This window comes from Molossus molossus, unplaced genomic scaffold (genome assembly GCF_014108415.1).
Source record: "Molossus molossus isolate mMolMol1 unplaced genomic scaffold, mMolMol1.p scaffold_m16_p_21, whole genome shotgun sequence".
Taxonomy (NCBI): domain Eukaryota; kingdom Metazoa; phylum Chordata; class Mammalia; order Chiroptera; family Molossidae; genus Molossus; species Molossus molossus.
The window spans coordinates 37,349,883-37,363,663 of record NW_023425357.1 but is presented as its reverse complement, the minus strand read 5'-3'; the positions used below and the strand labels follow the sequence as shown (position 1 = coordinate 37,363,663).

The 13,781-nt window shown below is 38.7% G+C and overlaps 1 protein-coding gene across 1 annotated transcript in view; it reads left to right on the top strand.

Annotated features, from left to right (window-relative positions):
• CTCF (CCCTC-binding factor) overlaps window positions 1-13,781 on the top strand; it is a 47,502-nt gene that overhangs the window by 497 nt on the left and 33,224 nt on the right. Inside the window, exons 2-3 of the mRNA XM_036275732.1 lie at window positions 2,273-2,378; window positions 3,612-3,724. The gene's annotated coding sequence lies outside the window, so the exon portion shown is untranslated. The remainder of the gene's footprint in view (window positions 1-2,272; window positions 2,379-3,611; window positions 3,725-13,781) is intronic.

Sequence of the window (13,781 nt, the reverse complement as noted above, 5' to 3'; positions counted from 1 at the left end):
CTGGTCGCGGTGGTGTGGGAGGTAGCCAGTCCCTGTGTTTCTCTCACATCTATGTCTCTGTCTCTGTCTCTCTCTCTTCCCTCCCTCCCTCCCTCCCACTCTGTCTAAAGATAAATGGAAAAATATCCTTGGGTGAGGGTTTAAAAAAAAAATTTAGGAGCTGTAAAAGTTATCCTTAAGATGCGTTAAAATTCTAAGGTCTTTAGGGTTTTGCTTTAAAGAACACACAAAAATAAGGGCACCCACCTAAGACCTCTGGGTGGCCTGGGGAGTTCCTTGGGAGTGGTGGAGGCCACCTGTGGCTGATATGCCCTAAGGAGGAGTCCTGTGGCAAGCATTGTACCATAGTGCCTGCTGATAGAAAATCACCTCTAGAGACTGATTTTTAGCTTCAGGGATGCTGCTGACATTAAATTCACTCCACATCATCTACTTTATATGCTCCATTTAATTTTTTTTTAAACCAGAAACCTAGTTGACCATCTATCTACCTTATTTACCTATCTTGGTTCCAGATGACTTCAGGCTCTTTTGCCAAAAATTAGGTCCCTCTTCAAACAACCAAGAATTGTCATAATTGTTAGTATTTGAGAAAGAGCATACAGGTTTAGAAAGAATAATGATGGCAAGTAATATAATAACTTTGAAGACCGTAGTTCATAATTATGTATGTAGATTTGGCATACCATGTTTTTTTAAACATTCCTAAACTTTCTCTAGTCATTATATTCAGGTCTTACAGTATCTTTGTGCATCTTCTCAATGGATTAGTGTTAGGATGCAAAGATGTGACATTGCATAAAGACTGCTAACGTACACCTCAAGAATAGTGATTTTTTTCCCCACACTTGATCCTCATTTTTAGTTACCCTTAGAATTTTCAGGGGCATACATTCTCATTCTCTTTGACAGTATATGGACTGCAATATAAAAGTTTCTTTGAACTAGATACTCTGGTCCTCTCTGTTATAAATTGCCTCTCGTCCGGCCAGTGTGGCTCAGTGATGGAGCATTGACCCATGCACCAAGAGGTGGCTGGTTCAGTTCCCAGTCAGGGCACTGATCCATCGCCAGTATGGGGTGAGCAGGAGGCGACCAATCGATGTTTCTTTCTCTCTCTCTCTCTCTCTCTCTCTCTCTCTCTCTCTCTCTCCCTCCCTCCCTCTCTCTCCCCCTTCCTCTGTCTTTAAAAATCAGTTAAGAAAATAAATAAATAAATAAATAAATTGCCTTTCAACAGAAAGGCTTTTCTTTAGCTCCATTTAAGAAAGTATTATATCAGCCCCACCAGTGTGGCTCAGTGGTTGAGTGCTGACCCATGAACCAAGATGTTGCTGGCTTGATTCCTGGTCAGGGCACATGCCTAGGTTGTGGACCAAATCCCCAGTGGAGGGCATGTAGGAGGCCGTCAGTCGGTGTTCTCTCTCTCCAATGTTTCTCTCTCTTTCTCCCTCTCCCTTCTGTCTCTAAAATCAATAAAAATAAAAAATTTTAAAAATAAAGTCTGTTTAAAAAAAGAAAGTATTATATTAGCCTAGTTTTGTGGGCTCTAATTAAATTATGAGTTGGATTCCCTCTTAGTTACACCTCTTATGCTAAATTCTTTGAACACTTTTAATTCAAATTTAGCTCTTTTCATTTCATTTAGGAGTTGCTCCCCCCACCCCCATCCTGGAGATAAGTTCTACTCTACCATTGCCTGAAGCTTGACAGTTCATTTATTTGTAATTTAGGGAGAAAATTGTGTGTTTGTTTTTACTAAAAAAGGTATTTAACTATTTGATTAAAAAGTATCTCAGTGCTGTGCTTCTAAGATTTTCAGTGGTCAGTGAAAGCTACCCCCCATAGTTAGTTATCTTATTAAACTGAAAAATAGCCTTTGTTCATGGTGTAACTAACTTAATCCGTAAACCACTACTTGCTAAAGATAAGGAAATAAACTGTTAAAGGACTATTACTGCACCTATAGGAATTAATTTTTTGGTAGTGTGGCTATATATACATGTGCCGGTTTTTGGTTGCAAGGTCTCAGTAGAGTGCTGTTTTGATCATCACAAATCTTTAGTTCTCTATCTATTTAGCAAATGTCTAAAAAAAAATAACTGCTTTATTATTGGCTTGATATATATTTATGGAATGACCCAATTAATAAGATGATATATTTTATTTCTTTCTAAATTTTGTCAGTCTTCGTCTTGCCCTCTGTTTTTTATACTATATGTGCATTTGTGTATATTTAGTGTTCATAAAATGATTTGTACTTCTATTTTAGAATGGTCACGGACCTGGGGCCAAAGAACAAGATGCGCTAGTGGACCGACTGCTTGAGAGCTAGATTCTGTTTTTCCTTTTCAAACTGACTTTGCAACCACGGAGAGGTAAATACTTCCATTCCTTGGTCTTAAAAACAGGAGTTATATTGGAGGGTTTGCTGGACCATTCTTGGGTATAGGAGATTCAAGAGGGTGGGTGGTTAAGGGCATACAGGCTTTTATGGTCAGAGTCCTCAGTTTGAAACTGCACTACCATATATGAGTTGGATGACATTCAGCAAGTTACTTAATCTTTCTATTCCGACAGCCCTCATTTGTGAGAGAATAACATTAGTTGCAGAGGTTATTCTCCAAGTTGAGAATGTGGATAAAGCATTAAGTACCATTTTGGGCCAGTACATAGAAAAACCCCAGGAAAATGGTGGCTGCTTTGCTGTAAAAACTTTTGGGATGTATAATTTGGCTCTTGGCAAATGATCTCAAAAGTCCATTGTGGAGATTGGTAATTTTGAAGAGGAACAAACAGATGGAATCCTGTTCTTGGGAAATCTGCTATCCTGGATAAAAGTGGTCTTAATTGAGTTAGCCTAGCTAATGACCCATGTTTGTATCAGTGTTAGTTATAGTCATTATCAGTATGTTTTTTTAACATTTGAAAGAGCCACTTAAAATTTACTGTGGCATACAGTTTCTGCTATAAAATATGATGGACATCATAGGGAACTTGAAACAGGCTTCTCATAAATGTCAGGGTCTACCAGGCTTTGGATCTCATAAACAACAAAGTTAGGGTTCTTAGTGCGAAAATGATATCTTCTCAGGCTACCAGAAGGCACTTTTTTCTTATCCCCTAGAAAATGTGAAAATTGTTTAATTGAACTTGTGTAATGGTAAAAGAGTGTAGAGGTGGGAGTTACAAATGCTGAGATTAGATAAGCTTATATGAATAAACCATCCAAGTGACTACTAAGATTTTTCTTAAAAGCCATCCCTGAAGCAAATAGAGAGGAGGAAGGGAATAGGAGTGAAAGCTCTACTATTCTTCAGATCTCTGTTTTTCAAGTGGGCATCTTGGTACTTTCATAGATGAGAAGGACAAGGTTTTTGTGCTGATTTTCTGTCATTCCAAAAATAACTTGTGCTCTACAGGTTCTTTTAGAAGTGTTGATACAAAGTACATACCAATGAACTGCTGAAAAGAAAAACAAGACTGATTTGAAAAGCTATAGGGAACGCTAAAGACTTTGGGAAATGGGGTTGTAGAAACATGTTGGTCACTTTTAAATGTTGTGGCTATTTTAATCCCTGTTTCTCAAACTGGGATATGAATACCCTTAGGGTACAAAGTGATATGATTCCGGGGTACTTGAAGCCACAAGATAAGCATGACCCATCTTCTTGAAGCTTCAGTTGTGCTCATTGAGGGGGCGGTGAGTTAAGTAATTTAACTGGTAAGTAATTTAAAAAACTTTTTTACATTGAAACAAATATATATTTTAGGAACAGAATGTATACTCTATATGACTGTCTAAAATTACACAGGTCATCAACAAAATGGGGCATGAATGCCTAGTAGTGGGAAGTGTTCTTTGTATAGGTACTACAGTGGAAACCTTTGAGAAGCAATACTTTTGAGCTACAGAATAGCTGTACAATCCAGCTCCTTATTTTATTCCCTGTAGTATCCTACTGTGGAATATAGAAGTTAAATTTTATTAAATGGTGCTTGTTTGCCTGCATGCATGTTCCTACACATGCATGACATACACGAGAGCTCAGCACAGTTGGTATGCAGTTCTGGATAGCTGGACCAAGTCAGAAATATTATCAGAAGGAAAGAGGAAGCAATGAACAAAATCAGTTCTAAAACTGTAAAGTAAACTCTATAAAACAGTTTTGAAAACAGAACACGTTAACTCAAACATAATTAACAATTTATACTGACATCCCCCCTCCCACTTTGTTAAGTTGTCACAATCATAATAAATGGCTAAATTCTAAGCTACGGGCCTTGTGACTCCTAAGATTATTCAAAAGCATCTGTTCTTAAGTGTTACCTGTGTGTCTTAAAATTACTAAGTGTTGTTACTCATGTATTCCTCTTAACGTAATTGGTCCTTAAAAATTACATCTGGACCTGGCTGGTTTGGCCCAGCGGTTAGAGCATTGGCCTGCGTCCAGGGAGACCCCGGTTCGGTTCCCGCTAAGGGCACGTGCCTCGGTTGTGGTTTGAACCAGCCCTGGTTGGGGTCATGTTGGAGGCGGCCATTCTATGTGTCCCTTTCACGTCGATGTTTCTCTCTCTCTTCCTCCCCCTCCCACCCTGAACAAAAATGGGAAAATATCCTCGGATGAGAATAAAAAAAGAAAAAAATTACATGTTATGTATTGATAATGCCTGCTCTTTGAAAACAAGTTTAATATTTGAACCTAATTGTTTCTAGACATAAAACAGAGAGAAACTATCCTAACTGGTTTGGCTCAGCTGGTAGAGGGTCGGCCCACAGACCAATGAGTTGCAGGTTTGATTCCGGTCAAGGGTATGTACCTCGGTTGCAGTTTGTCCCTGGCCTTGGTTGGGGTTGTGCAAGAGGCAGCCACTCGATGTGTCTCTTTCACATCGATGTTTCTTTTTCTCTCTCCTTCCCACTCTATCTGAACAAAAATGGAAAAATGTCCTCAGGTGAGGATTAAAAAAAAAAGACATAGGGAAAGTGACTTTCTCTGAAATGACGTGAATTGGATCAACTCAGATATTTGGATATCTGCAGTATTTATTGAACACTTGTAATGTGCTCATTCCATACTTTGAGAGGATTTTTAAAAAATACAGTGTAGCTTGGCCAGTGTAGCTCAGTGGTTGAGCATTGACACATGCACCAAGAGGTTATTGGTTCGATTCCAGATCAGGGCACATACCCAGGTTGTGGGCCAAATCCCCAATGGGGAGCATGTAGGAGGCGACCAATCGATGTTCTTACTCATCGATGTTTCTCTCTCCCTCTCCCTTCCTCTCTCTCTAAAATCAATAAAGAAAAAATAAAAATACAGTGTAACCCAGCTGGTGTGACTCAGTGTTGACCCATGCACCAGGAGGTCACTGGTTCAATTCCTGGTGAGGGTACATACATGGATTGTGGGCTGGATCCCCAGTAGGGGGCATGCAGAAGACAGCTGATTGATATTTCTTTCTCTCCCTCTCCCTCCCTCTCTTTGAAATCAATAAAAATACTTTTGTTTTTTAATTCAGGAATAAAAGTAAAGAAAACCCTAAACAAAAACCTGGCACATAGCAAGAGCTCAATAAGGTTGAATGAATGCCTAGGGGAAAAAAACTAAATAGATATCAGAACAAAATAAACTAGTATCGGTAGGGTAGTTAGGTTTGGGGTGACTTTTCTTCGTTTTCTATAGTTTGTATAACATAGTTATTTTATACATGCAGATAAACTCTCTCCCTCCCTCCTTTTTAAAATTAGATAAAGCAGAATTACCAAAAATTGGAAATAACAATATTTGGCTATAGAGACTGATTAAATTAATATATCTATATAAATAGGATATCATGCAATCATTGTGTTATGCATACATATCTATAGAAATACCTGAAGCTGATTGTCAAATAGTATGCACAATGTGTTCTCTCATGTGAGAATAAATGTGTGCATGTGTGTGTGTGTGTATGAATGAGTGACTATGGATATAAACCAGAATATTTACATAAAACCTATAGGTTTGTGTTCTTAGTTTTCTCCTATTACATGTATTATATAATGTTTTTCCTTGTTTTGGGGAGGATAATTATAGCAGAGAACCAAGAAAAACATTTCTAACTGAATTAATCTATAAACTTAGCTAAAGCAATTTTACTGAAAGCCTGGGTTTTCATTGGAAGAGCCAATCTTTTGGTTTTGTAGTTGTTTTGGAGGGGAGTACAAATTAATTCAGTGGGTTAAATAGGGAATACTACAAGTAGAGAGGGAGGATTAAGTACAAACACACAAAAAATATATAGCAGAATGTGACCATATAGAAAGAGCTAGACCTTGTTTTCTCTTTAGTCTTTGGTACATCACAAAAGAAGGGCTCATAGTATACTTTTTTTTTTTACTCTTTTATCACTATTCGTCATCTACTTGCTGTTTATTTGCTCAATCCCAGTATAAACTTATAGTGGTATCAGAATTGTTAGCCTGAACTCCATGGGAAAAAACTTGATTAACTACAATATAGTGCTTATGTGTAATTCTTTATTCCTTAGTCTTGTACTCTCTTCTCATTTCCTAAGTTATTTAGGTAAAATTTCCCCCATTCCCTTCAATTAAGTTATACATCTGTAACACAGACTTTTAATTTTTTTTTTTTTTTATTGCTGACAATATTGGATTCTTTTTAAAAAAAATTTATACCTCCTTCACCTATTTCTCCCATACCCCACCTCTGGCAACAACCAATTTTTTCTTTCATACAATCTATATTATGTGTGTGTGTGTGTGTGTGTGTGTGTGTGTGTGTGTGTAGTATTTTAATCCTCACTGGAGGACATTTTTCCATATTTTGGTCAGATAGAGTGGGAGAGAGAGAAATATTGATGTGAGAGAGACACATCGAGTGGTCACCATCCACACAACCCAACCAGGGCCAGGGACAAACTGCAACCAAGGTACATGCCCTTAGCGGGAACCGAACCCGGGTCTCTCTGGACCGCAGGCTGACTCTCCAACCGCTGAGCCAAACCAGCCAGGGCTATGTTGTATAATTTTTAAAGGGAAAAAGGAATTCAATACAATAGGAAGAAGTACTGAAGCTTTCTAATACCCTATGTTAACTTCAGATTACTAGAAAGGTACTTCCTTATTGCTGGATGTTAACATGTTTCTTTGAGAACAGCTATCCCTTGCTATTGACCCTGGCTTTTGCCTCTAATATTTTCTTTCTCCTCCTATTCCCCATTTGAATGATTTCTAACATGAGTAAATTGACTTTGAGTGAGAGTCAAATGAATTGTAAATTTGAGGGCATAGATTTTGAAATGTCTGTTTTATCTATTCAGAATGCTTTTTTGATTTTGTTCTTAACTCTTAGTAGTCGATATTTGTTGATTTAGTGACTTTTAGGTAAGTGTATATCTTACTTAATGGCTAATTAGATTATCCTATCAACTATATAGCTCTAAGCATTTGTTACACTGAAATTAAATCCTCTCTTTCTTATTTTGAAAAGAGGTAGATGATACACCAGCTTTCCCAACAAGGAAGGAGGAAACAGAGTCCTAAAGTGTTCTAGATAGGTGAGGGCTTTTGAAGAAAAGAACAGATATCTTGATGTACTTTATGCATTGGGGAGGGAGGGGGGTTATATAAACAGTGATTATACCCTGACTTTGAGAAACCTTTCTAGTTTAAAACATATTCTTGTTTTTTAAATCCTCACCCGAGGACATTTTTTCATTAATCCTTATATAGGGAGAGAGAGAAATACGGATGTGAGAGAAACACATCAAGTGGTCGCCACCCACACCACCCCAACTGGGGCCAGGGACAAGCTGCAACTGAGGTATGTGTCCTTAGTAGGAACCAGACCTGGGACTCTGGTCTGCAGGCCAACGCTCTAACTGCTGAGCCAAACCGGCCAGGGCTAAAACATTGTAATGGAGGGAAGAAAAAGACCATCTGGTAGAGTGTAACTTATGTTTGTGGCATTTTTGCCCAACACAGGGATTCCTCTTTAAATTTCTTGGACTTAGATGTAAATGCCATTCAGTAGAGTGGTGTGCGTTAACCATCTTCATCTAAATGGGTTTCAGAGACTTCTGCTTGACTGCTGGGTTATAGACAAGGAGACTGCAAAGCTAGAGAACTACCTTTTGCTCCACTCTTATGTACAACTTTACTATATGCAGTGGTTGAAATTTCCTGTTTGGTTTTTTTTCACCTGGAAAGTGGTCATACTTGTTCCCATCTTGCATATAAGGAGGAATCTAATTGATAACCTAAACAAAGTGTGGGATGTTAAAAACCAGGAGAATTTGTAAGTAATCTATCAATCCCCTCATTTTACAGATAAGAAACTTAAGAGGTGCTCTGGCCGGTTTTGCTCAGCGGTTAGAGCGTCGGCCTGCAGTCCGGAGATACCTGGGTTCGGTTCCTGCTAAGGGCATATACCTCTGTTGCATTTTGTCCCCAGCCCTGGTTGGGTCATGTGGGTGGCATCCACTCGATGTGTCCCTTTCATGTTGATATCTCTCTCTCTCTCTCTCTCTCTCTCTCTCTCTCTCTCTCCCCGTCCCCCTCCCTCCCTCTCTACCCCTCCCACTCTATCTGAACAAAATATCAAAAAAGTGTCCTCGGGTGAGGATAAAAAAATAAAAAGAAAAGAAACTTAAGAGGCAAAGGGATTTACCCAAGGTTTTGGATATAGGACAAGTGCATCTGGTTTTTGTTGTTGTTCTTCAGACTGGCTCTGAATAGTTTCTGACTTTCATAAAATAATCTTGCATTTAGTTCTATGGCTAGTTATTTGATATGCATTCGGTTTTTTAGATCTGTAATACCATCACCAACTTTAAAGTTTATCCATGTGTATAATGCATTACTAGGCTCTGGCTATCACTAATATTAAAGCTTGGTATCTAATGCCAAGGCTGTTAGGATTTTGAGCTTATTCATCTTTTTCTGGATAATGCAGGACTTTAGAATCCTTCAGTAATTTCCCTGGGATACGAACAGACCATCCTTGGAGGGGCTGGTTTGGTTAGCCCCTCTATTTTTAGTGTGATCCAGTTGGACCACAGAAATCTCTAAATTATTTTATTTTATTTTTTAATTTATTGCTTTTCTTTATTGCTTTCAGAGAGAGAGGGAGAGAAAGAGAGTACATCGATTGGCCGCCTCCTGCATGTACCACTGGGGATTGAGCCCACAACCTGGGAATCCAGCTGGCAGCGTCTTGGTGCATGGGCTCGCAATTATTTTACCCCACGCTTTTTTATTTGTTTAGATAAACTCTGGCATAATAAAACTCTGATACAGCATAGTTAGTGTCACATACTGTAAAGTGGACACCAAGTGTTTTACATTCACAGAGATATGGTATGGTACAGAACTATTCTATAAAAATATGATACTCATTGTTTTTAGTATTTCTTGTGTTTCTGTTTTATTTATTTATATCTTGTATCTTTCTACTCTTATTTAAAAATTTCATTGTGCCCTGGCCAGTTTGGCTCAGCGGTTAGAGCGTTGGCCTGCGGACCGCATTCGATTTTTAATATGGACACGTACCTAGGTTGTGGTTCATCCCCGGCCCTGGTTGGGGTCGTGTGGGTGGCAACTAATCGATGTGTCTCTCTCATGTCGATGTTTCTCACTCTTCCTCCCTATCTCTCTCCTGCTCTATCTAAAGATAAATGCAAAAAATGTCCTCTGGTGAGAATATAAAAAAAAATTTTTTTTAATTTTATTGTAAGTATATGTTGAAACTGTAAAGTAATAGTGACTTGGTTTCTTCTTGAGAATACTTTTTTTTTTTCTTTCTTGTCTCTTGTCAGACAGTCTTTGCTCCTTCTCTTCTTGTTGTGTAAATATGTAATTTGCCTGCGCATGCTCGTGCCCCCCCGCCCCCCATTTTCTTGATTAAGCTATTGCCTGTGTTTCCTTTTTCTGTATTTGTTTTCATATTTCTAAGGAGCAACCAAGTTGGCATATTGTTTTTATAATCTGGTATTTGTTCAAAAGCACTATATTGCCATTTATTATTACCCTTATTATGCCTTTGGTACATGTGTGCATTGCTGAATTTAAACTGATAGCTTCTAATTTAACATTGACCTTATAGGGGACCCCACTTACCAAATAAAAATGGTCTTGGTTCTACCAAGTAGCCTTCATGAGAATACCAAGTCATAGAAACTAGAGTAGTGGCTACATGGTCAATGATACACATTATAAACCATGAGTTCACTCGTGTGTGTGTGTGTGTGTGTGTGTGTGTGTTTTCCTTGTCATGCGTTGAGCTTGTCCCGTACTATCTGAAGAGATCTTTTGATTTTGATGGTACCCATAATAGAGGTTAAACCTTAGAACTTCCTTCTTAAGTTATACATTTCATTATTGCTTATATAGAAATCATATTAGTTTTGAGGTAGGCTTTGTAGATATTTTTATCTAAATAAAGTAATTCTTTGTATTAAAGAATGAGGCTGCCCTGGCTGGTTTGGCTCAGCGGTTGGAGCGTCAGCCTGTGGGCCAGAGAGTCCCGGGTTTGGTTCCCACTAGGGGCACGTACCAAAAAAAAAAAGAATGAACCAAACATCCTCATAGTAGAAACTCTGTATATTTGAGTAGCTTGGATTTTTATAGACCTGTATTTTGGATGAATAACTATTATATTCTAGGTCAGTTGCTTCTAAGCCATAGTCAGCAAAGATTCTATATTAGAATCTCTTGAGGATCTTTTGAAAGAAGGTCTCTTCCACTCCAGAACTGCTGAATCAGAATCTCTGGGATATATGTATTTTAAAGCTCACCAGATGATTCTGGTACCGACAGGTTTGGGAACCACTGCTCAGGTAGAATGTGCCCCAAAATCCATTGATGTACCTGTTAGATGTTCTGGAAATTCTGTGTGTGTATAATTTATTCCATTTTATAACATACTTATTCAAGGTGATAGATTTGCCACAGCTTCCCCCCTTTTCTCCTATTTCCAGTGATGAAAAACTGGAACTGCTTCAGAGACAGTGTAACTCTGAGCTGCTTTCAGGAAATGGGCCTAGAGCAGGGCAAGGAGGGATTTGGTGGTCACCCTTGAGAGAGCAAAAAGAAGTAAGACATTAGGTTGCTGTGTGCCAGTAAAAGTGTCAAACAGGCTGTAGAAAGCAGAGAGGGACAGCATGTACTTGAGAGGCTGCCTTCAATCAGTACTGTAGCACTAGTATATTGACTCCCAGATATGTTTTGTCTTCTGTTTCATGTATAAATAAATAAACAGGCTACCCTTAATGAGGGGCTGGAACATGGCCTCTGTAACCAGGCCACAATAATAACTTTGAGATGATTTAATACATTTCCATTTGGTTATGTTGAATATTTTTGCACCAAACTTATCTAATTCCTTACATATTTAAGTTATTCCTATATGCTCTTTCTCTGTTACAATCCTCCTCTCTTAATTGTATTTTGCCTGTCAGGGTCCATCTCACCCTTGAAGATCCAGCTTTAGTAATTCTTCTCCTTGAAGCCCTCCTTCACTCGCTTAAGCCATCATTTGTACCAGGGTAGTGGGAAGTATGTTAACCCCTGTTACAACATTCATCACATTATATAGCTGTTAATTTGTTTTATCTGTCTCCCTGCCAGATGAGCTTCCTGAGAATCAAACACTATACAGTAGAACCACCCCTGCCCCCCAAAGTGATTAAAAGGAAAATTCATCTCTGTGTAACCAGCATCGGGCACCTTTTGGTGAAAGAATTATTGGTTTAGCATTTCTTATTCCTGTAGCAAAAGAACTCTTTCACCTCCTTCCATGGTAGTTTCACTGTTACCACTACAAATATTGCATTAGTGTTTATTTCCTAGATTCAAAGCTTCTTAAATACATTTTTCCAACTAGCTGTTAGAATAATTGTTTTGTTTTGACCACCTTTATAATTTTTTTTTCTAGCTCTGGCCAGTTTGGCTCAGCTGTTAGAGTGTTGGCCTGCGGTTCAGAGAGACCTGGGTTCGGTTCCCTAAGGACGTGTACCTCCGTTGAGGTTTGTCCCCGGCCCTGGTTGGTCGTGTGGGTAGCAGCCACTTGGTGTGTCCCTTTCACGTTGATCTCTCTCTCTTCCTCTTCCTTTCTCTCCTTCCCACTCTATCTGAACAAAAAATGGAAAAATGTCGAGTGAGGATAAAAAATTTTTTTTCTACAAAAATATGTTTCATTGATTTTAGAGAGAGGAGGGGGGGGGGGAAACATCATTTCGTTGCCTCCTGTACACACCCTAACGGTGCGTGGGGGGGGGGGTCAAACCTACAACCTGGGTATGTTCCCTGACGGAACCAGCAATCTTTTGGTGCCTGAGGTGATGTTCAACCAACTGAGCCATGAGCCATACTGGCTAGGGTTAACCATCTTTTAATATTAACAAATGAGGAAAGGGATTGTTAACAAAACTGGGATGCTCTTAAGTTTTCTTAACTTAGAAGATACTTTATTTCTCTTTTAATACTTCTCAAAAAAAACAACAAAAAACCACCACCAACAAATTTAAAACTCAAAGATTCTTTTTAAAGTTAATGGCACAGAATAGGGAAGAGAGAGGTGTGTGTGTGACAGTAGGTGTATGCTACTTAAGATAAAGGCTTCTTCCGTTTCCCATCACCCTGAAATAAATGGTCACTAATGTTTTTCTGCTTCTCAGACTGAGTCATACTCCCCACCCAGGTCCTCCCTATTCTTTACTATAGTCTGCAACTTTCCTGATACTCATTCGTAGCTATTAATAGTTGTGTTACTTTGTTTTGATGTATCTTAAGCTCTCAGAGAAGATGATGGTGTATATAGTTTCAGGAGAGGCAAAGTGAAATGGTTACTTTATTTGACTTTTTAAACCTAACATTTTTTCCACGAGGGTGAATAATTTTTATTCTTTTTGACTAGTGCCTACATTTAGTAAAAGTCAGTTAGCTTTTCCTTTCATTCTCATGAGAAACTGATTATCTTGAATTTCTTTCTTTTTTCCTGTTGTCATAATGGCACTTAATGTTCCCTATCGTCTGTAATGAATGAGCTGGGATTTTCAGTCTTCTGGGTCAAAACATTCCTCTAATTTAAAAATCTCAAAAAGAGAAAGCTATAAGGTATCTCCCCTCTTTTCTTCCTTCTAATGATGTTTGACGTTTTATATTGAGCAGTGTGAATCAGGCGAGTTGCTAGATGACCTTCATGTTAGACTTGTTTTTGAATAGCTGTGGATTATGAAAGCTCATGGGGGACTCCAGCTACTGTTTCTTTCCTAGAGTATAAACAATCTTCTGATCTGCTCCAGAAATAAGTTGGGTTTTTTAGGAGTGTGTCAAACAAAAAGTTGCGGTTTTAGCCCTGGCCGGTTTGGCTCAGCGGTTAGAGCGTCCGCCTGCGGTCCGGAGAGGCCCGGGTTCGGTTCCCGCTAAGGGCATGTACCTCGGTTGCAGTTTGTCCCCGGCCCTGGTTGGTCGTGCGGGTGGCAGCCACTCGATGTGTCCCTTTCACATCGATGTTTCCCTCTCTCTCCCTCTCTCTCCCTCCCACTCTGTCTGTACAAAAAATGGAAAAATGTCCTCGGATGAGGATTAAAAAAAATAAAATAAAAAAATTTTAAAAAGTTGTGGTTTTATTTATAAAACAGGCTCCTGGAAATTGTCCTCCTCTACTATCTAATTCTCAATACATATGTATTATTCTTAGTAATATATATGTGTGTGTGTATTTTTTTTTTTTTTTAATCCTCACCCGAGGACATTTTTCCATTTTTTGTTCAGA